This window comes from Idiotropiscis lumnitzeri, chromosome 6, assembly GCF_059441095.1.
Source record: "Idiotropiscis lumnitzeri isolate Australia: NSW breed Sydney's pygmy pipehorse chromosome 6, RoL_Ilum_1.0, whole genome shotgun sequence".
Classification (NCBI taxonomy): Eukaryota; Metazoa; Chordata; class Actinopteri; order Syngnathiformes; family Syngnathidae; genus Idiotropiscis; species Idiotropiscis lumnitzeri.
The window spans coordinates 12,550,968-12,578,319 of record NC_142396.1 but is presented as its reverse complement, the minus strand read 5'-3'; the positions used below and the strand labels follow the sequence as shown (position 1 = coordinate 12,578,319).

General features: G+C 39.2%; 1 long non-coding RNA gene and 1 pseudogene across 1 annotated transcript in view; one reads left to right on the top strand and one right to left on the bottom strand.

Moving 5' to 3' along the window:
- Positions 1 to 27,352, top strand: part of LOC148335299 (uncharacterized) — a 126,749-nt gene that overhangs the window by 30,765 nt on the left and 68,632 nt on the right. The window lies entirely within an intron of this gene.
- On the bottom strand, positions 8,412 to 26,038 carry LOC148335300 (uncharacterized; annotated as a pseudogene).

The window sequence follows — 27,352 nt, the reverse complement described above, 5'->3', positions numbered from 1 at the left end:
AGAATCTCTCTCTGTAGGCTTATTTCATAGTGTTGGCTCGAAACAATATGACTCTTTTCTTTCAGGACCAATGCTTGGTGCATTGCACTCCCCATAGCTTTTTCACACGTGACGTGTCAAAAAAACATGGCGGTGAGTTAAAATAGTTTTTAAAGTTATTAAATGTGCATGAAAATTCATCATGTTATCAAATTGATTCTAGAAAACATGTTAACTATTTACTGCTGTAATTGGACTACATATAGTAACATCCATCCATTATCGTAGCCGTTTCTCCTTACGTGGGTCGCGGGGGTGCTGGAGCCCATCCCAGCTGTTTTCAGGCAGTAGGCGGGATACACCAGTAACTGTTTACCAGCCAATCGCAGGGCACACATGGACAAACACTCATTCAAAGTAGCAATTTCGAGAGTCCAATCAACCTGCCATGCATGTTTTTGGAATGTGGAAGGAAAAACCCACACAGGCACGGAGAGAACATACAAACTCCACACAGGAAGGCCGGAGCCGGAATCAAACCCTGCACATCGTGCTATCCAGTCGCATAGAATATAGTGTAAAAAAAAAAAAAATAAATAAATAAAAATCCCCTTTAACTTTTTTTGCACTTTTCTGAAAATAGACGTTGAACAAATGAAAAATACTATTTGATCAAAATGGTAATAGCCAATTATCTTCTTTATGGTGCCTAAAGTACTTTACAAAACCTGACATTTGCTTATTTGAAAACATGTCTATTGAAACTGAAGCTGAATTTAGCTAACGCTAATGCTAATGCTAAACTCCCGAGATGGGCTTAATTGAACGTACGGCTTAACAGTTTCATTAAATGCTCATTAGCTAGCTAACTGTTCCCATAAACGCGCAAACACTTCTGTGTGTATCGTTAAAAGGAGCCCATCTGCGTCCTCACAACGCATTTGCACTCCCCACATAATTATGTCATACATATTGAGCTCCTCATTCAAGTCACAACACCTGCAATAAAATTACAAGATTTTATGATTTATATCAAATTTCATTGTATGGGTCTTTAAACAACAATTTAAGCACCAGTTGTTTTTTTTTTTGTAGCCATGAATGACCATACTGTATAGTAAAAAACTAATAGAGTATTTTGTATATAGTTTTTAAATGGAAAAAGGCCTTATTCCAAATAAATGTACTTGTAATTGTAACTGAAATGTACAAGTGTGAGCGTCCTGGGTAAATGTCAAAACGAGATCTGTTGACAAGTCACTAAACAGTACAATGGAAACATAGTGGTGCTATGACGACTGCATGAACTTCCTGTTCTTGGTATTCATGTTTGGGAGGATTTCGAGGAATGTGGAGCAACTGTTTTTTGCGGTGAGTAGTCAGATAGATTCATCAACACATTTTGTAAACGTTCTTATACATGATGTAGTGCTGGTTTAAAAGTCAACTTTATCTTTATGCTTAGATACTTTTACGAGGGAAGCAATGAAATAAAAAAAAAGTTTTCTTCCGTCATTTTGTTAATTTTTAAAGGACATCCAGTTATTAATGATGTTATTTGTTTAGCTTTTTTGTTTTTTGAGGGTCTTTTGTGGCCTTCTCCTGACTGATAATTTCAAAATGAAATATTTCTGACGCTACATAAGCTCTCTTTGAAAAAGCATTTTAGAACAGGTTACTGAGTTGCATGTGGATGTATGAAAAGCGCTCTACAAATAAAGCCTGATTGATTGATAGTTGTGTGAGGCTAGCTTAGCAATCACGCTTTTTCGGCACCAAGTCTTTGATTTTAAGTATCTGCCGATATCTAGTCCCGATCCAATACCTCTGCAATGCTTTAAGAAAAAAAAGAGTGTTCATCTTATTTTTCTCAAATTAATACAGAAATATACATCCGTCAATGTGTATAGAGTATATGTTATCATAAGTAATTATGTTTTGTATTATATGGAGCATTCCACCAAATCAGTGACTGTTACTTTTTTTAATACTCTACAAAAAGCTCAAAGGTCTATAGTTTCTTCTTTTCTTTTAAAGCAATACATTTGATGATGCACATTGAACAACTCAGAATGTGTATTGGTCCGAGGTGGGTGTGTTAGTAAATTTTGCCGGTCCGTCTTTTGTCATTCGCCAGTGGCGGGGCTACCCATCTGTCATCAACTGCACGTCCGTCTTTATACGAAGCTAGTACTGGTCAGTCAGTCTCTCCGTCATCATCATTTCAATTGCGCTTCTGTCATCACTTAATTACAGTTTGTCACCGCTATTTTAGGACGTCTGTAAAAAAAAAATTATTTTCACAACGCGCCTGTCTAGACCCTATTTTATTTTATTTTTTTACAGTGTATGAATGCGCATTGTGTTCTGCCTCCTGATTAGTTAATGGAGAACCCATTCTGAAATATAATCAAAGCTGGCATGTCTGTTTGGGAGAGTCTCGCCTAGAAGAAAATGAAACGAAATGAAAAATGCCATGTTGTGCCCCATATGTTTGTCATTTTGGTTATGATGGTGATCATCAAAGCAAAGAAGTGATATATTATTGTGTCCTACTTACCTTGTTTGTTGTGTGCGTAAAATATATGCAGGGCAGCAATGTTAGCTCATAGACATGATAAATTAAAATATAATTGTTTGAAATCATATTTGGCACATTAGTCTTTTGATCTTTCAAGATTCATAGAACAAAATGAATTGTGGGAAAATCTTCTATAGTGGTGTGTGGTCACCATGTGACAGTTGCCATCTTTCTCATGTATCAATCTGCTCCTCTGATGATTTAGCCAGAACGGAACATGGGTCTTCAGAGAGTTCCATCGAGTCAAAAGTCGATTTTGGAGCCATCTGGCATGCCAGGCTGGGACAGTGCAAATTACTTCAATACTGTCTGTGCGCTGTGGCCGCCAACATTTGACTTGTGCTTACAAGGTCATGACCCTCAAGTCAGTTCCTTCCAGGCGGCCTATCTGACAGCAGGGTTACGTTTATTTGATACCCGTGCATGTGCTACTTGGAAGTGCTAAATTTCTGGAGCTATCCCGCTTGTCTTTGATACTAAGGTTTCGGACTCCATCCATTGTGGCCTTTAGTCCATCTGGACAGATTTCTAGACAACTAAACTACGACCACCCAACATACACAAACACACACACACACACACAGTTTCTCACTCGCACATCCGTTAACAGCCATCAACGTTACCTTCAATCGAAACTTATTTCCTTCTAATCATCTAATATGTCAGCCATCTCATTACCAACTTTTCGATGTCCAAGATAACATTTTTCAACAGCATGTATAATTGCTATTACTAATTCACATATATTTACTCTTTTTTTTAGACTTGGAATATAAAGGCTAATGTATAGCTTTAATGAACCGTATTCTTAAAGGACATTTAGGCATCACTGTTTGTTTAGTAGCATAGCGATCGTCAAATATATGGGCCTTTATTTGGGGAATTTTGTAGTCACTCACAAAGTAACTCTCCCCTGAGAGCTGCCCTGGAATTTGCTGAATCTTTGAACCCGGTGCACAGCCGGCTGGTTTCACAGGCCTGAGGAATCTTTCAGTGGCCCCTGGTGCCAGGAGGAAGGCAGTAGGTGTCGGACCAGAGCTTCAGTTGTCCCTGCTCAAGGCACCCCTAATGCAAAATAAAGTCGATTCTGCTAAGCTACAAGTACGTAACTGTCTGTTGTTTCATCATGACATTTGTAAATTCTAATTTCTGTGGCAGGGCTAAAATAATAATATTCCCCCCCTCGTTTTGAACACTGCGGCTTTTAATGTGACTCAGTTTATTTATGAATTTTTACCGACAAGCTTCAGGCAGTTAATAGATTTACCCAAAGTCTCGTCACATCTGACCAATGAAATTACCAAATATGTCACAGTGGACCAATGAAACCGCTCTCATACTAAATATTCATCAGCCATTTTCAGTGAGAGTGCGCACGCGGCCTTCCTGAGTCTATGTGTGTGTTGGTACGTGCCGATTATAGAGGAGAATATACCGTAGAGTGGAAAAAAAGCATATTGAGTTGAGTTTAAAGAGCATTGGGAATGAGTGCCATAAATACCGCATTTCTGCAGTATGACCCCCGACTCTCTGTTGTTTGTTTGACTACTGACTGCCCCACCATCTCAGGCCGACGAAGGTCCGCAATTCTGGCCATGCAGCAACATTCCCCGTGTCTCCCAAACACGTAACAAACGCCTGCACTGTCACGGATGTATGTGCACTGTTGCCTGATGAAGCTCATTGGCGAAATGGCCTCTTGTGACAACAAGAGTTCCTGAGAAATGCTCTGGGACGCCACTGTGAAATGATTGTTTGGGGAAATAAAGGCATCTTCCGATGTTTCGGGAATTTTTTTTTTTTTATATATATATATATTTGGCTAAAAAAATTTAAACCATATACCAATTTTGTTCTACTTTCTGTTGGTCCGTCTCATAAAATCTCCAGAAAATAAAATCAAGTTTGTGATTGTAATGTCATAAAATATGGAAAAGTTCAAGCGTTTTGATGACTTTTTCAATACATTGTACGTGGTTGTGCTGGATTTTGGTTAAAATTTACCTGCTCACTAGAAATAAGTGGGTAGAGAACTGGAACTACTGTTTTACAAACATAATTGATTCTGAGACCAGAATTAATGTTCCAGCTCCAGAACTCAGTTTACCTACCTTGTTTTTATGCATCTATTTAAAAAGAAATATGGAAATAAATGAACCCTCTATTGCCCCTTTGTTCTTTAGAAATTATACACAACCGACATGCATGAGTGAGTGTGAGCATGTCACCTTGAGACGCAGAGTGGGAGCTTCCGCCATAGTCACCATACATACACCATACCATAGGTGAACTCATGTTCGATTTTGCCGAACCAAACTCGGTTGTGATAGCAGAAACACAAACGCTGCTCTGTTGTGACCGTTACCATCCAAACCAAACTATCCAACCGAGACTGTGGTGAACTTGGGTTTGAGTCAGTTGTGCTGAAATGCAAACACTTCACCGAACAAAATGCCAACCATCGAGAAAATGAGAGTATTAAATAGCAACAGTAAGATCGGGAATGTCATTAGAAATGTCATCTAGTTGTGACATTTGTGAGTGCAGCAGCTTCAACACTCTTTGTAAAAGTATTATCCTATGAATATGAATCTGGCCTGTGTACTCCAGTAAACAGTTTTTAGGATATATGATTACCTGTTTCTCAATACCACCAAATGCATATCAATTTTTCCCGTTTCGGTATTGTGAGGTTACAAGTTGATGTCAGATAAATATTCCGTTCGATAAAACAAGGTGCGCTATTTCTTTACAATGGACATAGTTGTTTTTCTCTTTGCTGGTGTCATATGAGGTTCGAGCGAGTGCTTTTGTAGTAGTCTTGAGGGAATGAAAATGTGTCCAGTATCACAAAAGTCCTGGCCAAGAGTCTTATCTAAAATCTCGACATTGTCCTTCTTGTGCAGGGATGGCATTCATGAAAGAGCTGCAGTGTGTTAGCTTTCTGGTTGTATGAGTAATGGCATGATGTAGGCATGCTATTGATGAAAGCACTTTCAATAACTTGGAAAAGTTGCTACGGAATGGTACATGGAACTAACAACATTGTTGCAAAACAGGTGTGGGCAAGCTACAGCCCGGGGGCCACATGTGGCCCGTTAAACGTTTTAATCCGGCCTACCAAATTTGGAAAAATTTAAATGAATAAACCTTGTTAATGTTTTATTTTCTGAATACTGTGGTTTTTCAAAGACATATATTTTGTTGTCATGCTTTTGTTCACGTTCATTTAAAATTAAATGTATTTTTTTTAGCTCAGATGAGGTGAAGTTACCATCCATCTGCTCCTGGTCCGGCCCCTCTGTCAAATTTTAGAACTCATTGTGGCCCGCCAATGAAAACGTTTGCCCACCCCTGTTGTAAAATGTCTCTGATGGAGGGGTTCTAATATGAAAGTTGGATTCAGGGTTTTCGCTCACAGCAATATATCTGGTCTCCAACTATCATGCAAGCATTTCCTCATTTATGCTTTATATAATATGAAGTTATTACTTCCTGTGTCCAATATTACAATCCAGCGGTCCCATTTTATGTGGAGCGATGGGCACCAGAGGTTGAAGGCATCACTCTGCAACACAAGCTTTGAATGTCAAGCCTGTCTGACTTGGTCAGGAGTTCAGCCATTCCGCATTCTTGACCAAAGTATAAAGCAGACCTAATCCCCTTTACCAGGTAGCTAGAGTTGGCAGTGGAGCCAGAAATTCCTACAGCATACCAATTTGGGGAAGTTGCTAGGGTTTGGATGGACAATTCGGACAACAATAGAGCACTCTCATTCAAAGAAAAATAGGGTTTAAGTTGTGTGAGAAAGTCCTGCAACCACAGAGATAGGTACTATGTGGAATGTGACATATTTAGAGTGCTTTTGATTCACAAACATTGGCCTGGAAAAAGTGGCTCGGGATAATATAGGGCATCCAGAAGTATGGTCTCGAGCTGGGAAAGAGTGGGAGACAAAGACACAAATGAAAACAGGGAGGGGAGGTGGTTTTTGAAGTCAGGGATGTTTGTTTTTGATCTCATGACAGCCAGTCTGTTGTGCGAGTGTCCAGCAAGGGAGGACTATGGGCTCTGCAGAAGCTTACCTGGTCATCAAACTGAGCCACTGACCTGCCAACCTTGCTTCCAAAAGCACAATGTCAGGGATCAGGATCAGCTCGACAAGAGTGATTTGAGCGACACAGAAGGCAGCGTCTAGCCCCTTTATCTGGCGTCATAATGCTGCCAAAGTCACAGGCCTCCTCAGAGGTGGAGCAGTATTACTGACCTGTCCTGCTGCTCCTCTCAGGCCCAGTGGATTAGCAGTGAAAAGGCCCCAAGAGAAAAACTGTGGGTGAAATACACTGGTCCGTCTTTGTCTCGTCTGTCTGCTGGGCCGGGGCGCACTGACTTTAGCCCTCTGTCAACCAGGCCCGGTGAAACCTCTCAACAAAAGCTATTCATCTCTTGTACAGTATATGCCAAATGGTGGGCATTCCTCTTCACGAGTTGTTTTGTAAGCTGCATCTGTCCGTCTGTCTCGCTGCAATTACAAGTCTGTTAGGAGAAGAATGGTTTGTGTGCAGCTGGGGTTTTCTGCATTTGCAGAGGAGATCTGATTAACCTTCTGTCTGCTCGTTAATGACCAATGGACCGACATGTTTTCCTGTGTGTGATTTAGTCATTGAGAAGCTTGATTAGGTTTTTGCTCGCAAAAGAGCTGCACCCTGTAAGGTCATATATGCCTTGTATGGTTTTCTTGTCTTGAGTAATGACATCCACTTGTATTTGGTTCTCGGGATATTCCATTAGAATTCTTGCATTATACAGCGGAACCCAAGAATTAGAATGAACAATTTTCAAATCAATGAACAAAAGACGCAAAGGACATCTTCTGGTTTTTGAGAATCTAGTTATACTTTTCCGACCAGACCAACCAGAATTCAACTGAATATACAAACATGTTTTAATGTTGTGTCAGTTCCACACTGTGAGATTTAGCCTGGTTTCATTTCAATTCTGTGTTATTGTGTCACTGTGTTTCTCTACTCTCCAAAAAGTGCAACAAAGTGCGACTCTGTAGTGTTTACCATTGTGTTCCCTTATAAAAAAAAAAAAAGCTGCCCAGAGGTCAATTGTCCATTCCCATCCAGCTCACCGTTTCAGTGGCTGGAAATCCCCCTGCGCACAAAGAGGCCCAGATATGATACCACAGCACTGCAGGCAAGGGAGGGAGCTTGGGACAGTATTGATACGGTCAGCACTTTTATCTGGGAAAGTCCTTAAGGCACTGTAACCAATTGTTGTTAATTGTATGGGGCTGCAAGTGTGGCGAGTATGCATTACTTGTTTTGAATTGAGTTTAGTATGGTAATCTTCCTGGCAATCATTGCTTGTCTTTTGTACTTACAAGTCATTTCAATTCAGGGTATTACCAGTTGGAAGCAACTTTTGAAGCTCACGTTGCATGTCACAGGTTCCCTTTTACAAGTGCATTAAATAATAGCTCAATTTAACTATACTGGGGAACATTCTTTACATTCCTTTTTATTATGTTTTTAAAATGTTTTTTTTTTTTTAAATAAACTTAGTGCTATTTTCTTTATTTAAAACATGGTGCTGGTTTTTGAGGATCTGGAAAAGATTATATTAATTTAAATAATTTCAATGGGGAAAATGTGTTTTTTGTATGAGTAAATCAAGTTAGAAGAAATTAAATTATTAAATTAAAATCAGGATACTCGCTACTTTCCCATCAACTTCTCGCTCGAGAGTTTATCAGTGAAAGTTTGCAATTTTGTTGCGGTGTTTGGTACTGAAAGGAATTACAACAAAGCAAAGCAAATTTCTGTTCGTATGAGTTTGAAAAGTCTCAATGTGTGTCAGGGTGAGTGTGTGGGATCTTTTTGGTAATGAGCAGACACGTGCAGTAGATTCCTGGCAGTCCTCCTGGGATCAGCAAGGTGCATTCCCAGTTAGACACTGCACTATTGAAAGAGAAACCAGAGAGTCCACAAAAAGATGATGCAGCCACGGAGAGGATGAGTCCCCCCCCCCCCCAAGTATCATAATGCAGGTCTCAGTAGGTCGACAGGATTTGAGTGGGCGAGAGTACCACCTGTGTGAATGTAGTTGCCACATAATACTGTATTTTCATTGTCACAAATGTGCTCCTCACGCACTGCTTCATCTCGATTCCCAACCCATTTTTGACATCATGACTCGGGCTGTGCGATATGGCAAAAAAAAAAAAGACCCATCTTGATTGAGACCACAATTTTTACTGTTTTAAACTACCAATTTTAAAGCATCTGTACTGGAAACTAAATAAATTAGATATTAGCATCAGTTCAACATGTTATTAATTTTGAAAACAAAATGGAAAAGATGAACAATCAACAAAGTATAAAATCAACATAGTCACAGTCTTGAGAGTTTTTGCAATCATGCAAGACCCAAAATCAGAGCTGGACAGTCGGACACCCATTTTTGGGGCGAGGGCAACCAATTTTAATAAAGGGTTTGTTTAACAGAGGCCTGAGGGTGATTTCAGTCCGGCCGGGGCCGGAACGAGGACGGCGGCCGACAATTTTTTGGAATAAGGTGAGAGGGTCATGGCCGGAATGGTAAAGAGGAAGCATTTTGAGGGCGGGGCACTGACTGGCAAAAAGGGTCAAGTGACCAGCTCTGCCCAAAATGAACAAACTGTCCCCTCCGTAACCGCCTTAAAATATAAACAAAAATTGCCTGTGGTAATAAAAAAAATAGATAATACATAAACAGTAATAAATATGTGCGCATCAGTACTATTATTATGATCTTCACCCACAAAGAAAATCTATTAGGTATTTCCTTTGGTCATGCCCTCGTATCTGCCATACACGTTTCTGTTATATTTTCAAAGGTCTTTTAAAGCTCATTAAAGGTCATGGCAGTACCAGATGTAGCCAGTCAAAAATGTTAAACTAATTTAGTTGTAGATTCACAAAAAAAAAAACATTTGAAGCATATGAAAATAATTCTTGATAATCACCAAGAATTCAAGTCTAAAAGAAATGACAAACTCATCAACGTAATGAACACTTGACAGCTATTAATATGATGTTATCCTGCCTTGTTATTTTTTTGTTTTTTTGGGAGTGGGGGTGATGACTGTACTTCCTGTTACTCGTAATGGCTTCCCCAGAGCCTGAGCTTCCAGTAATTTACTGAGCCTTCTTACAGCCACCATTTGCGTTTTATGTGGCTTAGCATGGCTTCATTTTGAAAGCATGTGTCTTTCTTGTTGTTGTTTTGCGTTTCATCGTGAGGCACTATTTAACTGTCTAATTTGGTCATAGCCAACTAATCCCAAACTGGGTAGGCCAGCTGTGCTCATAATACAGATGGCTGCCATTCCGTGATCGGAACTGTCACTTTCTCTCTTTATATATATATATATATATATATATATATATATATATATATATATATATATATATATATTAGAGAAACTCCACCACGGGTTTCACTCTCTGAACAGTTTACCGTAACGCAGTCCAAACAAAGTAATTTATTTATATGCCTCTCTCAAACTCAAACGTTATCTAACCTGGTTAGGATTTGTCCCAATATGTTGTATTATATAACACATTTTTACGTGTGTGTAGATATTGAGTTTTATCATTAATGCCCATTGTTCCTCAAAATAAACGTGAATCGATATCAGCTTGCAACAGTGTTGCCATCCATTTTATATAAAAATGTTTTATGAAACCTATACACGCCACCGAGTCCAGTTGATCATATGACTTGTGGAGAAGTTTTTAAGAAACAACATCATAGGTCTGATGACTGATCCTATGATTTTGATAGAATCTGATCATAAAAAAAGACCAAGACGTTTCAGAAATGAGTGTGCAGGAAAATATCTGCTATCTGATCACTTTGGTGCTTAAATGTTTACGTCAGAACCTCAATAAAGCTGTGAATGTCGCCAGGCTAGTGGAGCATTTACTAAACTTATCATTATGCTACTTTTCATGAACAAAACTACTTTCAAGATCACATTGCAACAGTGCGGCAGATTCAGGTAGCTTGTCAATCCCCATGTGCCATACCTTAACAATTCATTCTGTATTGAGGACACGAGACTGACACGTTCCAAACCTGAAAATAAGCAAATGTCAAGATCCGAGACATCCAGCTCAAATTTAAGGACACACATTCAGGTAAAAGGGTTGCTTCAAAAAAATATTTTGCTAGTCGACTAGTCAACAATAGTAGTCACAATTAGTCGACAAATGGGATCATAAATGCAAATCGCAGCATATTGCACCAGTTAGAAGCTGCTCTTACATAACCATCATTATGGAACAGATTGAATTCTTTGAGATATGTCCAAATTGATGATATTTGAGTACGTTCAAAAAATGACTTTAAACTGCTCTACCAAGACACAAAATATTAAATGAAGACAAAAGACTGTTGGAAATTCATAAATACAACATTTTACACAGTTTTAAAAACAAGTGAGTGCCTTTGACAATGTTTAGGCCTAAAGCGCAGGCCCTGAAGGCCTTGACAACACACCACTTTGAATTACTCAATTACATTTTCTTCCTCTTCAGAGTACATAAACTGCAAAACTCTCCTTTTCCCTTTCCCAAAATATCATGAAAAAGAAAGAATAAATAAGCAGATCACAAGATGGTGCAGTGAATCTATTTAAACTACTTGTTTATTTGCTACATACTTGTCTACTGTGTACGGAGTATCAACAAAAATATTCTCAAGCATTTTTCCCCATGTCTTACATCTTGGTCTTGCCCCAAGGAAGGGAAGGGGAAAAATAAGGAGTGTGTGATTTGAATATGAAGCATTATTGGTGAACAAATGAGCAGATTTTAAATTTTAGCTTCAATGTTTTTTAACCATTTTCAAAAAAACTTTTGAGAAAAATTTTATAGTGACTGTGGTGTCAAGATTAATGAATAACTAATCAAACATCAAATTAATTGACAACTAGTTTGATAATGAAGTAATCATTGAGAGCATTTTTACCTGAAATATTATTATTATTCTCTGATTTCTGTAATCTTTGAAACCAGCTGATTATCTTTTGTATTTTTTCACAACACATGCTTTTACATTGTAAAACAAAATCCAAACCAGCTTGATGAGTAAAACGTCAAGTCCCTCTTGTGTGATATTGCTTAATTGTGTTTCGTGTTTTTAGTTTTTTAATGAACAACACCAAATAAACAGCAATAATTGTTTTACCAACAATAATCTTGAAAAACGTTTTGTTTTGAATATACTTTAATGAAAAGTAAAATTGCATCTGATTACTCGATTAATCAATGCATTAATTAGAATAATCCATTTTAAAAATATTCAATAGTGATAGCCCGAAATGGGATTTTTTTTTTTTTAATGAACTGACGCAGAGCAAATTGTGCTCTACATTTCCGGGCTGGGATGATTGTTGAGTCTTTGGACAGGAGAGCCTCTCATTTTAAAGAAGTGACTTTGCAAAATTGTATGGCAAGGTGTGTTACGCAGTACAGAAGGTCCAATGGAAAAATAACTTACAGACTTCCATGATGTCACAAGATACTGTTCATCATGTGGTTCCACAGTGTCTTCCAGGATGACCCCCTCTGCTCTGATTGTCTTGGCACCTCCTCAGCATATCGCAAATTTGCGACTGAAACACTGCCAACACTAAAAGTGTTTTTGGAGCAAAACTGCTAATGTAGCATAAAGAAAAAACAATGTTTATTTTGAGTGGATGTGTAATTACTAGGTAATTACTAGGTATGTGCCGATTGATCAGATGATCCGGTATCAGATTTAAAAAATACATTGATTTTATTCTTTTTCTGAACATTTAAAGGTCACAAAGCGATGAAATAATCAAAATATGTAAATATCTAGCCAAATAGAACAGTAATGGGCTTATCTTACTGTTCTATTAAAACACAATGTTACATTTCCTCCTCTAACCTCAGCTTTTCTGCAGGCTGTGAACGCGCAGACGGTTTGTCTCCATGGCTTGTTCGGAGGGAGACACAAACCGAAAGATTTTAGAAAATAGGGCACCACCGATATGGATTTTTTTTTTTTTAGACCAATGCCAATTTTTGGCTTGAAAAAAATGCTGATTAACGATTAATCGAACGATTAATTTAAATATCTAATGTATAAAATAGCATTTTTTCCAGCGGTAATATTGCGACCAGGCAGTGCTTGTGGACAGAAAGCAATATGTCATAAGCCTCTAAATAATGTTAATGTATAATTTACCATTGAGCAAATCAAATAGACTCAAACAGAAGATTCCTTTGTTTTATTTTTTGTATTAAAAAAAAAAAATAAAAATCACGTCTCGGTAAAAATGACTCCCTCTCCCGTAGTGCTCCTCCTCTGGAGGTCAGCTTATTTATTAAAAAAAAAACAAAAAAAAACTATCACCCCCTCTCCCTCATGGACTCTCCCGCTCCCGTCTGCTTCTCCCGCTCCCGTGAATATTTTATCCTGTACTGTCCCAATCCCGTGATTACTTGTCCATATAATATATAATAATAAATAAATGTATATATATATATATATATATATATATATATATATATATATATAGAACAGCATATATACACATTCATCTATATATATGTCTGTATTTATATTGTTTTAATAATTTGAGGAAAGTGGGATGCACGTTCTTTTTCGGAACTGGGTATGTGCTGAGACTTAAAACCAAACACTGGGACTTAGACTCGGGTGTACAAAAGTGAGATCGGGACATCCTTAGTAATAACTGGTTACATTATGAGTAAATGCAGTTTTAGAAACACAATGGCATTCATGTGGTGCAGCTATGAGTTGAAAAGGAGTTGGTAGATTGATGTACATTGGGGCCATCTCTCTACTTGACATGTTCCCATTTATTCTTCTCTCTTCTGGCTGATTATTCAGAGAGTCCCCCGGCCTCCTTTTTAGCCACTATAGTGTGTGTGTGCGTGTGTGTTTTGGGGTTTGGGAGGGAGTGGGGGGGGTCGACTTGTTATGTAAGAGTAGCTTATCAACAGGAGCTCCATTCTCTCAATGATGTCCTTTGGCGGAGGTGCATCTGCTTTAGGACTTCAGACATCTATTTGAAGAATCAAGGCGAGATGATGTCAGGTGTTGATCCCGTTGTGGACAATCACTTTATTGTTTGCTGTAATGATGGGATGTACTAAAAATAACTGCTTTTAGGGAAGGGTTGGATGGCCAAATAAATGAAAGGAAATGGACTTTTGATGAAAGGTCACACACACACAAACACATCTGAGGGGATGTATGCCATGGGAATTATTTCATTGAGTATTGTTTTCGATTGTTTCTCAGTGGACAGTAAATGCATCATAATCTCAGACAATACAAACCATATAAATACCAATCCATCAAAAATGTGTATCAATATTTATTTAATATTAATTTCATTATATCATAGTAGTTATTTTTCTATTAAGAAATACACACGTTGACTTATTAGTAAAACAAAAAGATAAAAAGCGACTGGGTTGAAGCTTCAAATACAATCATAAATATTTAAAGTCCTCCTCATTTTCATGACATAAAACGCCAAACTTGAATTGTCCACCTACAGAAAATGAAAAATGCTTCATTTGATTCTGGATGCATCATCATTTTCCTTGCATCGGAATGTGAACAGCACACAGATTCTGCTGTAAAAAAAAAAAATATATATATATATATGTATATATATATAAATATGTAAACCTACATACCCCCTTGAGCCAGGTTGATTTTCTGTGCAATGTGTCCGCCATATCGGATATAGCCACAAAATCTGCAATTTATATTTGTAAAATATTGTTACTTTGGCCTAACAGAATCAAAAGTGATGCTTTCGTCTTAATCGCATGAGCTGTGGCTTTGAATGTCATAAAACAGTTGACACACCTCAAAAGCACCGATTAAATGAGGCGTCTTGACAGATCGTTTCACTTTGCCACATTCAGTATATGGCAGCGACGTCGATGTATGATTGTGTTTGACACAAAGATGGGTCCATGTCTATGGCAGCATACGGTACTCAAAAAGATGTAGAAAAGTAAATCATGTCTGTAGGGCAATCATAATAATCCCTCCATGCATTTAATTTCATTTTGTTTTTTACCATACTGTCCATCTGCATCCTAATTTAAGGCACTGTGCATGCAAGTGTTTTATACAACGTGTTAATAATAATAATCAACAACAACACGTGCTGATTAGGTGAAGGTTAAACAGTTTGACAAGACAGGGTCTGTTGAGAAGTATTAGCTCCACACCACATCATCATGCACATGCCTGTCCGCAAACACACATGTAGTATACCTAGAAACAGAATAGGTAGACGTTGCTCTCTCAGGGGCCTCTCTGTACATGCACACCCACGCGTTCCTGCCGCTGCTCCTATGCAGACGGCACTGACTGAGCCAGCTGGTGATAACAGCACTTCCTCCTCTCTCCACTCTTGCGTTGAGCAGTTGCGCTCATAACATCTGCGGAAACCGGCAGAGGCCAAAGCATTATGTTACCGACACAATTGCATACCCAAGAACCGCAGAGAAATGTTTTAGTGAATAAATATTGACTGGGAATAGAAACTTGCCGGAGGATGGAGAGAATAGAGGCATGATATCATCCGGCGTCATTGTGTTTGCCCTTCATTGAAATTGAAAACCTTGAATGAAAATTGCGACCTTCTTTCTTGACGTTGTACGATGCATTTTCTAAATGACAATTTCAGCACTTTTTACCTTGGGAGTAGAAAGAAAGCTATTTGTCGCCAGACAACGACAAGAATGTAGATGACGTCACGTCTGCTAAAAAGAGCATGGGAAATTCAAATGTAATTTCTAGTTTGAAAATTATTTTCCCGAGTCTTGCAAGAATACTCATTGTGAACAGCTAATGTGTTAATCTGCTATTTAGAAGATGTGTGAGTCATAAATCGCCAAATGAAAAGGCTATTGTAATTGTGGGGCAAAATGCTGCCATCCTTAATGAACGAGAAACTCAACAGCTGACTGACAAATGGACAAACACAAAATGCTAACTTTATTTATTAATCATTATTAATTAATTCTCTCTTTTTGTCCGCTTGGTCTTTTTCCTTTTGCCCTCTTTTTGTCTGAGTTCTAAGAAGAACAGTTCCATTTTTAAATCAAAACATGACCATGAATGGTAACCATTCCAAATTGCCGTATCCTAATGAAAACGATGGTCTGTTCACTCACTCATTGGAGGAAGTAGAGAGGGAGCAGAGGAGATCGAGGCTGTTCTGCAACAAGGGAGGGCAAACAGCAGCATTTTGCTGGATGGTATCCTTGGGAAAGTTTGCAGCTCGCGCTTCACTCTCTGGATTTTAACTGGGGACAAATACCACACCGTGCTGAGAGGCAGCCCGATGGAGTGTGCAGGGCCACAAGCAGATGAGAATGGAAAATCTTCATAGCTTTTGTTCCAGCTTTCTTTTTGCTCGGTCTGTTTGCTTCATGTTGTATGTCACAAACTTCACTCCCTGTTTGCTTCTGGAAACCATTTTTTAAAGGTCGATGTAGAGTTCATTTTGAATGTTGTAGTTTGATATAGTACTCGTGCTGTAGACTACTTACCGAAAATGTAAATATTAGTGCCACTAGAAATGACATTATAAATTGGGAGAACAGAGGAAATGATGATTAAGACAAGTAAATGTGTGCAATGCGTTGCTCATGCTGTATGTGGAATACACCACACCACAGAAACGGTTATGGTCGAACACGATCTGCACCATGATGTAATTGGCCTCAAATATATTTTGGTGTTAGAATACATGTTCATAGTAGATTTCTTTTTTAAAAATGTAAATATTGTCATTAAACCGTGACACTGTAACTTGATTTATAAAACTGGCCTTTTTTATTTATTGCAAAATATTATACAAATTGTTCAGGCTCAGACGCATTAAACTTCCATGTGTATGTGCCATTCTGGGTGAATCAGAAAAGACAATAGTTCAGGCACACGTCATCACAACAAATTTATTGAAGACTCTCTAGGGCGTGGGTGGGCAAACGTTTTGATTGGTGGGCCACAATGGGTTATAAAATTTGATAAAGGGGCTGGACCAGGAGCAGATGGATGGAGTGTTTTGGTAACCTCACCTCATCAGGGAAAAACAAATACATTTAATTTTAAATGAAAGTGAACAAAAGCATTACAACAAAATATCTCTCTTTGACTCACCACAATATTTAGAAAATAAACATGGTTTATTTAATTTTTTTGGCGGGCCGGATTAAAACGTTTAGCGGGCCGCATGTGGCCCACAGGCCTTAGTTTGCCCACGCCTGCTCTGGAGACTCATCAAATTCACTTGGATTGAGAGTTTGTCTAACCCCTGATGTTCACATTTTGCTCAATTTACATTTCTGTAAATCCTTCATGAAGGTAAATATAATTTATGTATGTAATTTATACATGTATATAGTCGACCGAAGCTATTTGCTGGGCATAAGGACCGGACCAGCCCGTGAATAGCCAAAATCCGTGTATAATTGATGCCCATTGAAATTAATTGCGAGGGTGGTGGGGGAATCTTCACAAAAAAAAACGCTCAAAAACAATTGCTATAACGTTCCCCAATTAATGGGGGCACAATGAGCAAAATAAATCACGGACAAAGGAAAAAAACAAACAAATAATTTAAAATATTTGCGAAAAAAAATTGAAAATAAATCAGGGTTGGCTGAACAGTTAGGAATTTTCATGTGTGGTTTCTAATGCACATGTTCAGCCACAGCTGATTTCTTTGTGCTTAAATTCACATTTTTAGTACAAGAGTACGCGAGAGAGAATAGAGAGGACACCACCCACCAAGCCACCCACAAACTTATCCAGACGCTTATACCAGGATTAGCTTCTTTTTTTTTTTTTTTCTTCAAAAACCACTTCCCTGTCTTCCCTTTGCTCCCTGTGACGACACTATGCTGGAATTCACTCCTGGTTGGTCCATGCTGCTCTGAGAGAGAGACAGAGACAGAGAGAGAATGACTTTATTGCTCAGATGTCTCTGTTTAACAGCCACTAAACTTCACAATTGCTTTCCATTCCCTTTTAAGTGACTTATTCTAAGTTTTGTATTGTTTTCCTTATGAACAATTCTTTCCCCATTTGCGTTAGTGTTGTTAATACTTGGCCACTCGGGTCTGGGGTCCAAACTTTGTCTTTACAGCATATCGTGTGCAGTAAAAATGTGTCTTAAGTTGCCGGAATGAAACAATGAGCTGCTGATAATCAGACTCTGTCAGTGTGGATTCAGTAGCTGTGTGCGAGACATGGGGGGCACGCTGTTGGGTCTTGTGGAGGCCTGCAAAGGGACTTGCTCCCACCTCCTCCCCAAAGCCCAGTGGCTCTAGATTGATGGGGGAGGTGTTGCCTCTGCTCAGTCATCCATCACACATTTATTTGTGTTTTTGAGGAAGGGAAATGGAAGAAAAGACAGCATAAAGAAAAAAGACTTCCAAAAATATCAGAGTTGGGGGGGGGGGTTGCAGTGACCACACTGGGTTGAAGAGTTGAGCAAGGGGAGGCCCCATGCCTGCACAACTCTCCTCTCCTGCCCCCCTCTATGCAAGCAAATGCTGGAAAAGAAGTCTTACCCTTGTGACCCTCTACCATTCTCCAGAACCGGCGCTGATAACAAAGGCAGATAAAGCTAAATGGGGGGCAGATTTAGTGAAGATTAGCCAGCAGGTTTGGGATTTCCTCTGAGGTTTCTGTCAAGTATGAGTGTCGATGCACATGTTTTATGTATGTGCTTGGTAAACACATATAGCAGATTATAAGAAAGTATGGCCAGAAAAATGTTGGTGGTCTTGTTAAATGTGACAGTGACAGGACAGTGAGGCCAGTGCTGACAGAGGAAACAATACCTGTTGCGTCACTGATCAAAACTTCCCAAGGGAGCTTTTTAGCTAATGGGGATGACAAACCTCAGCGCATCAACAAAGGCTAGACTGAAATCTCTTGTAGAAACTTGGCCAATCAAAAAGCAATTTCAGATAAATTGGCAAGGGACAGACAAAGTTGCTGATATGCTGTGTAGCAAAATGACATCCACTGTTGGTCAAAACCAAAATGGGTTGTGACGTAGGTCTCTTTTGGACTTCACTCCTCATGGCATGCAACCAAACGCAGTTGTAGTGTGATTGGTCAAGAATACGGAAACCAGAATCAAAAAGTGCCTTCTCTCCAGATTATTTTTGCTTAAACAGGTACCTGATAACTGATAAAGATTTGGCTGCAACTTAAAAACGTCAATCTCTCTCAAGTGGATAGGAATACAAATTTCAAGTAGCCTAACTGCCACGATAACACATTTTCACAGAAACCTTCACCATAAATGACAGTACCGTATTTTTCAGACTATAAGCCGCAGCAACCCCTTTGGGGAAAAAAAACAAACTATAGAGCAAACTATAAAGCTGCACCTTTGTATTAGCTGCATCGTTCAAAATCTAGGAAAAAAGTATCGGCTTATAGTCCGGAAAATACGGAATTGTTTTTGTTGTTTTTTTCATGCCACTGATAGAGTGATGATGTTAGAGAAAGACAAATCAAGTACATCCTCTTTAAGCGCAGTCATCTTTCCCTTCTCAAGAATATTGAACATTTGCATTTAAATGTAGAACAATCAAATATAACATAACCCATATAACTACTAGCTGTAGTGGCAGATAATACAATTGTTCAAGAGTGTTTCCATATTGCTTGTGACTTTACAACCTATACCATTAAAATAAACACGGATGCTATTTTTGAAGCTATGGCATGTTTTTTTTTTTTCTCTCTATTTGGACGTGGATCGCAGAGCAGCATAATGTACAAATACAAGCCAATTTTGTGTTAAGATGTTGCTTTTGTTTAAAGTGCCAGCTGGATAACTGAAGCAATAACTGGTTTGGATTATGGCTCTTGTCAAGCTTAGACGTGGCGCTGTATCTTATGCCAAGCAAATACAAATGGAACAATAAATAAACAAAAATGGGAAATTATTACCTCCTGGAATTGCATGATGGGCCCAAAGTGAGCTTCATAAAATTGAGCTTTTTGTTTGTTTGTTTGCGATTACTGTTTACTAACTAGACCAGAACCCATTTATCTTTCTGTTGTTGCTCAAAGCAAAGTAAGGGAACGGCCAATGTTTTGTGGTATAATATCATAAAGATGCAATGCTGAAAAAATGTTTGCAATCGACAGGAGGACCCGCTTAGCTTGTCCTTGAGGCTATGGGAGAGTCTATGTTCCTTCTAAGAAGTTTTCCCGACTGCATACCTCCTGGTGGAACCCCCAGAGATCCTATTTGAATCACAAATGTCTTTCGTTTCTCAATCGTTCACAGGTTTTGGTCACTTTAGGAATTTTGCGACCCATTAAAGCCTTGTGACAATGACTTTCACCCCTGGGACCACCGCAGGGGTCTGCCCCCCTACTGACCTCTCTATTGCTGCCCAGTCCTACCGCCAACGGTTTTCCTCCAGAATTGTGATTGGTTCAACTATGTACCCCACATACCCTGCGAGGTCAACGTCTCTTTTCTCACCGTCCGTCTTGTCCTATTTTTCCGGCTCAAGACGGAAAGGACAACCCAGTTCTGTCATGTGGCCAAATCATCTTGACACGCATTTAGCATGCTCATCAGAGTTATGTTATGAATATTCAAGATGATGCTGGGGGTCATCAAGCAGAAGAAAAGAAGAAATGGGGTGACATATAAGGACAGTGTGTTAAAGAGTTCCAAATAACGCCAGACAGAGAATAATCCACAGGTACTATTACGCTTAATTTTTATCAGGCTTGCAAGTTACTGACATCAGTTTTCTTAAATATTCATCAATCTTGAATTATTTTATTTGAAACCGCAAACACTTCAATGCCGTGAAACTGTGCAGGACAATTCATAGAGGCCCACTTTTCTATTTGGCTTAACCCTCTCGAATGTACGTGGTATGCCGAGCCGATGTTTTAGGGGTGACAGAAACCCCCGTCTGGCCAGTTATGAGGAAAAGCAAGCTCATCGACATCACCACTCCATTTTAACAGTTGATGGCACAAGAAATTACAAAAATAAATATGCACACAGCTTCCCCAGTTCTTGTTTTTTGTACTGAACTCTGAAGCATTTTACGCAACAATCTCCACTTTTCTTTAACCGTCTTGGATAGAATGTACCTCCATCCAGTCACCACCAGCACTGGCCATGAAGTAAAAAGGTTCTTGTTATTTTTTAGCATATCTCATTTCTATTAATGCATTAATTGTGACTTTGCTTTTTTATATTTTTGTGTGCCACAATTAGCCAGTTAAGTTGCAATGTGATTCCCGGTGAAGACATCAAATACCCAAGATATGCCAAAGATGTTAAAAAAAATACACTATGGCCAAAAGTTTGTTTACTCAATTAAAATGAATACATACAAACATTGGCTAATTATAACTTATCCCAGCTGATTCTTCACGAGTCAATCACATGGCATAATATAGTTCACGTAATAATTATGAATCAATTCTAACAAAATACGTCATGCTTTACATTAATATCGAAAGGAATTCTCATCTATGGTGGTGGGGTGCTCAGTCTGCCACTGGCGGGTACATAGTTTAAGAAGCCTGAATGTCCCTTGCGATCATCACAGTGCTCATTCCTGTGTTAAACTCACAATAATATCATCTGCCAATTTGAAATGCTCTCCAATCAAGGCAAACCCAGAATTTGGCAGCGTCTTCAGAATCCACTTGTTTAAAATGTCCTGCCCTTGATCCTCTTGTTCGACAGGCAAGAGTGGATATGAATGTGTTGGATCTTGTGAGAACAAGCGAGGAGAGCCGAGCCAGGAAGGAGCTCGTTTGTCTGAATGAGTCGGACTATCTCATTGACATGGATGTTAAGAACATCTCGGATCGCATCCAAGCTGTGACAAAAACTCATTTTGACTTTGGGAATGCGGCACCATTCCAAAGCTTTGATGTTTCGGCTGTGTTGATGGCCCCAAGTGGGGTTATCAAGGGTATTGTATCTTCATGAACTAAAAGTACAGTTTGCTGCCTGCTTTTTTTTTTTTCTGGCAAACGTTCTGACATTTATTGTTCATTGAATAAGTTGATGTATTCACAGAAATCTCAGAATAGCATAATTAAAGAAGATATGAGTGACATCATTTCAAGTTTTCTGACGTTTTCTGTCAAGAAACCAAATTCCCAACACCTATTCAAGTTTGAGAGGCTTGCATTCATTCATAGCGCTGGGGAAAAAAAGGCAATCAAAAAATTTTTGGACACAAAAAGGTATGCCTAAAAACAATTAATCATTCAATTACCATATTTGCAACGCACGCTTTTCTGGGGTTGGGGGTGTCGTTTGTTAGTCCTTAAAAATGACCACATTAAAGTTTTATGTCATTTCTGCAAAGTGGAGTTGGTAACGCTTGAGAACGAAAACACGTTTACGATAACGTGTGACGAGCTGGTGGCTGGATCGCTCGGTCACCCAACCACTGTAGTACTACGAAGATATGAAGTGTTGTCTGCTTTTACACATTAATTAAAGTTATATATCCAACCATCGCGAAACGCAGAGTCATCGATGGAATACATTCATCGATCCGTGCACCACGCTTTATCATTTTGAGGGCTGTAAAGTGGGAAACTTGGATTGAGAGATGGGGCACATCCAGGACTGCTCCTCAGTCAAAAATATGGCGAGACTGAATACTACATTAAGTCTCAACCTGCTTTCCTGTAATTTTTATTTTATTTTATTTTTTATATTGACATCTGTTTCCCAATCCATACGTGATAACGTACTGAATGCATAATTTATCGATTTTTCCCCCACGGTATGATTCCGATCAGAGGGTACCAAACCTATTTTCTCTTCTAACTGTTATGAAACGGTTCTGAACTGTGCCACCTGGGTGAATAAAATCCCAATCGGGTCAATTGAACCTTGAATAAGTAAATCCAGCCTTAGAGGCTTCCCTAACAATCAATGCATTAATTTTCAGTCAAGGTCAACACATTGTCCAACAGATTTTGTTTTGTATTGACTCTCCCAAATGAATTACAAGTTTAATCCCCTAGTCAATTTTATCCCCAAATATAGATTTGTGTGAACCATGACCAGAATGCAAACCATAATCTATGCCTGAACCTGAGTGTTTGTGTGACCAAATTCAACATGTTTATATGCGCAGATGGATGGTTGGATATATAAGTGGCCAGCAAAGCCATCTTGCCACTCTAATTGGCCTGGCCTCTTTTTCATTTCCTTGAAATCTATGCATGTTGCATATTTGGGAGACACGTTGCCTTTGAACATCCCTCATCCTGCTTCTCACCAAGATGACTTTAGGTCAGGACTGGATTACCCACTTCATGCCACAGTCCCAAACCTCTAAACTGACTAATTAAAATGTGCTTTAAAAATATGTCAAATAAACTCAAATTGTAGTTATGTAAGATGTGCAGATGTGAAAAGTATTTTTAACTCATAAATGTTCAGCGCTTCCACTTAAGTTGTCAAGAGGGTGAGCCAATTCCTGAATTACTCATTGGTTGTCAGTGTCGACTGCCACTTGGTTGGAGAAGCAACGGGGATATTCCAGTGAGAATACTATGCCATTTAATAACAGAGTTGAAGACCAATACACAGTATGGATTGTAATACGTAGTGGTCCGCATCACCGCAGCGCACCAAATCACTAGTTTGCAACATCTGCGGCCCATCACAATATTTCTTAATACTTCCTTCTTTTGTCATTGTTCAATTCCAGTCATATTTCTCTCAAAGGGATTCTCAGACTCCAGTTTCAGACTGACATGGATGGCGTGTGTCTGTCTGAAGAGGTCCATCTGGGTCACAGACTGAGCTATTATCAGCTTTTTATTGTTGCACCAAGTGTCTGTTGCACGATCCTCTGCAAGGGCTTCTTAAAAACAATGGGGAGGTGACAATGGTATTTGGACTCGACATACAAAACATATTTGCGACAGTTTCCAAGAACATCCGGTATGATTTATTCAAATGTAGTATTGTGGTTAATATAACTCTCAAGCCATTCATTGTATTGAATGTAAATTATTTTAGACAACCTGGGTTATATTCACTGTATAGCTTTAGAGGCAACAATATATATATATATATATTTATATGTATATATATATATATATATTATGTTGATTTATGCAATAACATTTTGTCAGCACTGTAATTTGTGTAACAGGCTTAAAAGATTAATAAAAATTGCATAATTAAGTCTGCTTCTCCTCTTTTTTTTTGTTGGGCTGTGTACAGAAATTGTGTTACCCAGAGCCAGACAGATGCTGCCTATCCTGTCAGCTTGTTAGCAAGGGCAGTGAGGTAGATAATAATTGTCAGCTTGGCTGTCTTATTGCCAATGACAGGGTGGGCTACGCCGGGTGGTTTTGGCACGGGGAGCACTCATTCACCAGACATCAGGTGTCCACAATACTGTGGGAAGAAGAGAAGCTTAAATGGGAGACACTATTGCTCCTGGTCTTACGATGCGTTCTTATGCTTGATTACAGATGGCTCCCCAGACGTTGATACGAACCACTTTCAGAAGGCATCACACAATGGAACAAACAGGCATCCGAAAGTCTGTCTCATTCTTGCAAATCGCTCTCCTGCCACATGTGAAAGACACCCTAAACAAAGCCGAATTGAGCAGTGACTAAGTGATCGTTCACCTGAGCTGATTGAAAATGTAAGTCATGTGTTTCAATAATTATTGAAAAGATTGATTTTATGAGGCTGGAGGCTTTACATTGGCCTCTGTGTTCTTTCAATCTACAATGACTCTTCTTGTTGATGTAGACCTGATGTCATTAGCTTGCTTCAGCTGTCTCGTGATGACAACACACACGCTTGACATCTACACATGTGACATGTACGCTTTACATCTGCACATTGTGCAAAACAAAATGTGCAATGATAGAACCTCAGACGTTCTCGTGACGGCACTACTGTCAGTGCAGCTACTGCGGCAATATAAACGTGGTAAAGAAACTCTTCCAAATACCCCCTTCTTGTACTGCCTAATTTTGGTGTTAGACCAGTGATTGGAGGTACAGGAAACTAGACTGTCCATTGAAATTCACTTCCTTTTGCATGTCCATCGTCGTGAACCCACTATGACCTATTAGCCGAGTTAACGCTGCAACAAGCCATTGTGACGTCATGTGCACGTCTGGTCCTTCTGTCAGAAAAGTCAGACAGGAAAATGTGGACCTAAATAAGGAGTTGGGATGTACCAAAGAGGAAGGGGCTTATCTGTGGACCAATTAATAGATTTAGAAGCCAGGCTAATTCCTGTGTCAATTCTTAGGGCAATGGTGTCCAGATCACAGAGGGGATTTCCATCGGCAATTATTACTAATTGCTGTACGGTCCTTGTATATTCTCCGATTGACTGTTGTCCAGTATTTCTCTTGCCTACATTTTAACAGAGCGTGAGAACTTATACATGGATAAGTATCTGATCTTAAATTTAATTGCAAATCATTCTAAATCCCCAATTTCAAAGTGTACATTGATTGCTTGCCGCGATTGCATCATGGAGGTAGAGCTTTCGGCGTATTGTGTATTTCTAACGTACTCATGGTGTTTGCCAGAATAAGCACCAGCAGTTAATGGTTTGTAGCTCTAGCTTATCTTGGCCACTGATGCAACAAAAGCTGTAATTATGTGCAAAATGACCTCGCTTCCTTGATTCCTACACAAATAATGTATTCAATTGTCCCAGATAAACATTATTTTCCACTATGTTGCCTGTCGCCACGAAGGAAGATATATTTGGCTCACCGATAGTAGGGAATTTTCTTGCTACTCTAGAAGTTCACTGGTTTAGGTTGCAATGCTTCTTAAATACGAACACACAAAACTTTGTTTGTCTCGTGAAAATACATCCGCTGTGTTTCCGACAGACATTGTTTATTTAGGCTGAGAGACATTTATTTTTATTTTTTTTTACATCCATATCCTCCCACTTTGTCTGGCTCATCTCCTTAAGGCCAGAGGATGGTTGGCATTGGCCTGAAGCTGTCAGCCAGTCCCGGGCAGCTGGGATCTGGGGTACTCCCTACAGTTCTCGAGTGATCTGGCAGCCCCTTTTCATTTGCCCCCACACTCCTCTTTCTGCCTTTTTTCTTCTCGCCAGCCGGAGAATACAATACAGAGAAGCACTGTGCTGTGCTGTGAATAAAGACCCACACCCGAGGGCGTACACACACATCCACACTTTTATAAGCTATTGAAAGAGACCAGGCTAAATGTAGAAAGAAGAGCAGACGCCTCTCAGATGCTGGGCTTGGCTTTGTGTGCCACTTGACACAGACGGTGGCAAACAAGATAACTGTTGTTTGTTGTTTATGGAAGGACCCTCTGCCACACTCCACTGTCATCTGGACACCCCGGAAGTCGCAGCAAGCCTCAGGGAAAAAGAATAATTAAACTCACTGTATGTCTACTTCAATTTTGTTCCTGCGTTGTGAAGACATGGTAATGGCAAAGAAGTACAGCGGAGCCTTGAAAATTGAGCATAGCGCTTGTCAACCTTAAATTTGGTCAGATTTAGTAAAAAAAAATAAAGAGATTCCTCAGAAAATAATAGCAATACAAGTTATCAGTTCCAGTGTCAAACGTGGCACAAAACCTGAAGACATTCATATAATGCAAAATCGTTAACTGCTGTTGATATTAATATTTCAATAGAATAAACTAATTATTAACTTTAACCACTCAGGTCTGGTTGAAGATGTGATGTCCAGCAGACAGCTGCAGATTTGAAGAAACCAAATTTAATTGTAGGTCCAAATTAGAGCGTAATGTTTAAAAATGTAAATAATCCATCCATCCATTTTCTATAGCGCTTCATTTGGTTGATGCGTGAGCTGGAGTCTGTCCCGGCTGACTTGGGGCAAGAGGTGGTGCATACTCAATTGCAGGTCACAAATAAACATTCACACCCATACGGACACCTTTGGACAATTTAGAGTAGGCGTGGGCAAACTACGGCCCGGGGGCCACATGTGGCCGGTTAAACGTTTTAATCCAGCCCGACGAACTTGAAAAAAATTAAATGAATAAACCTTTTTAATGTTTTGTTTTCTAAATATTGGGATGTGTCAAAGACAGATATTTTGTTTTACTGCTTTTGTTCATTTTCGTTTAAAATTAATTTATTATTTTATGGGTTTTTTCTGATGAGGTGAGGTTACCAAAACACTTCATGCATCTGCTCCTGGTCCGGCCCCTCTGTCAAATTTTAGAACCCGTTGTGGCCCACTAATCAAAAAGTTTGCCCACCCCTGATTGAGAGTATTCTATGACTCTACAATGCATACTGGCATGCGTAAGTTGGATACCGAAAGAAAACCAATGCAAGGACAGGCACAACGTGAGCAAAAATTCTCTTATTATTGGTTGCCCTCATTTTGATCTTAGTTACGCACAAATGTGCACACTTTACAGCCTTGCTGAGGAAATAGGCTAATGTCATTTATTGTGTTTCTGGCATTTTTAAGACCTTTCAATAACAGATTAAAGAATATGTCTGACATATTTTTAAAACACCCCATTGATAGGTACACTTTACGCTCCGTTATTCAAGCTTCCTGGAACTTAGCCTGGTGAGAGAGGAGAGGCATGTCTTAAGGAAAATGCGGAATTGTTTACCCCGCATGTTACACTGCAGAGCCCATTCACAGTGCGGCTTT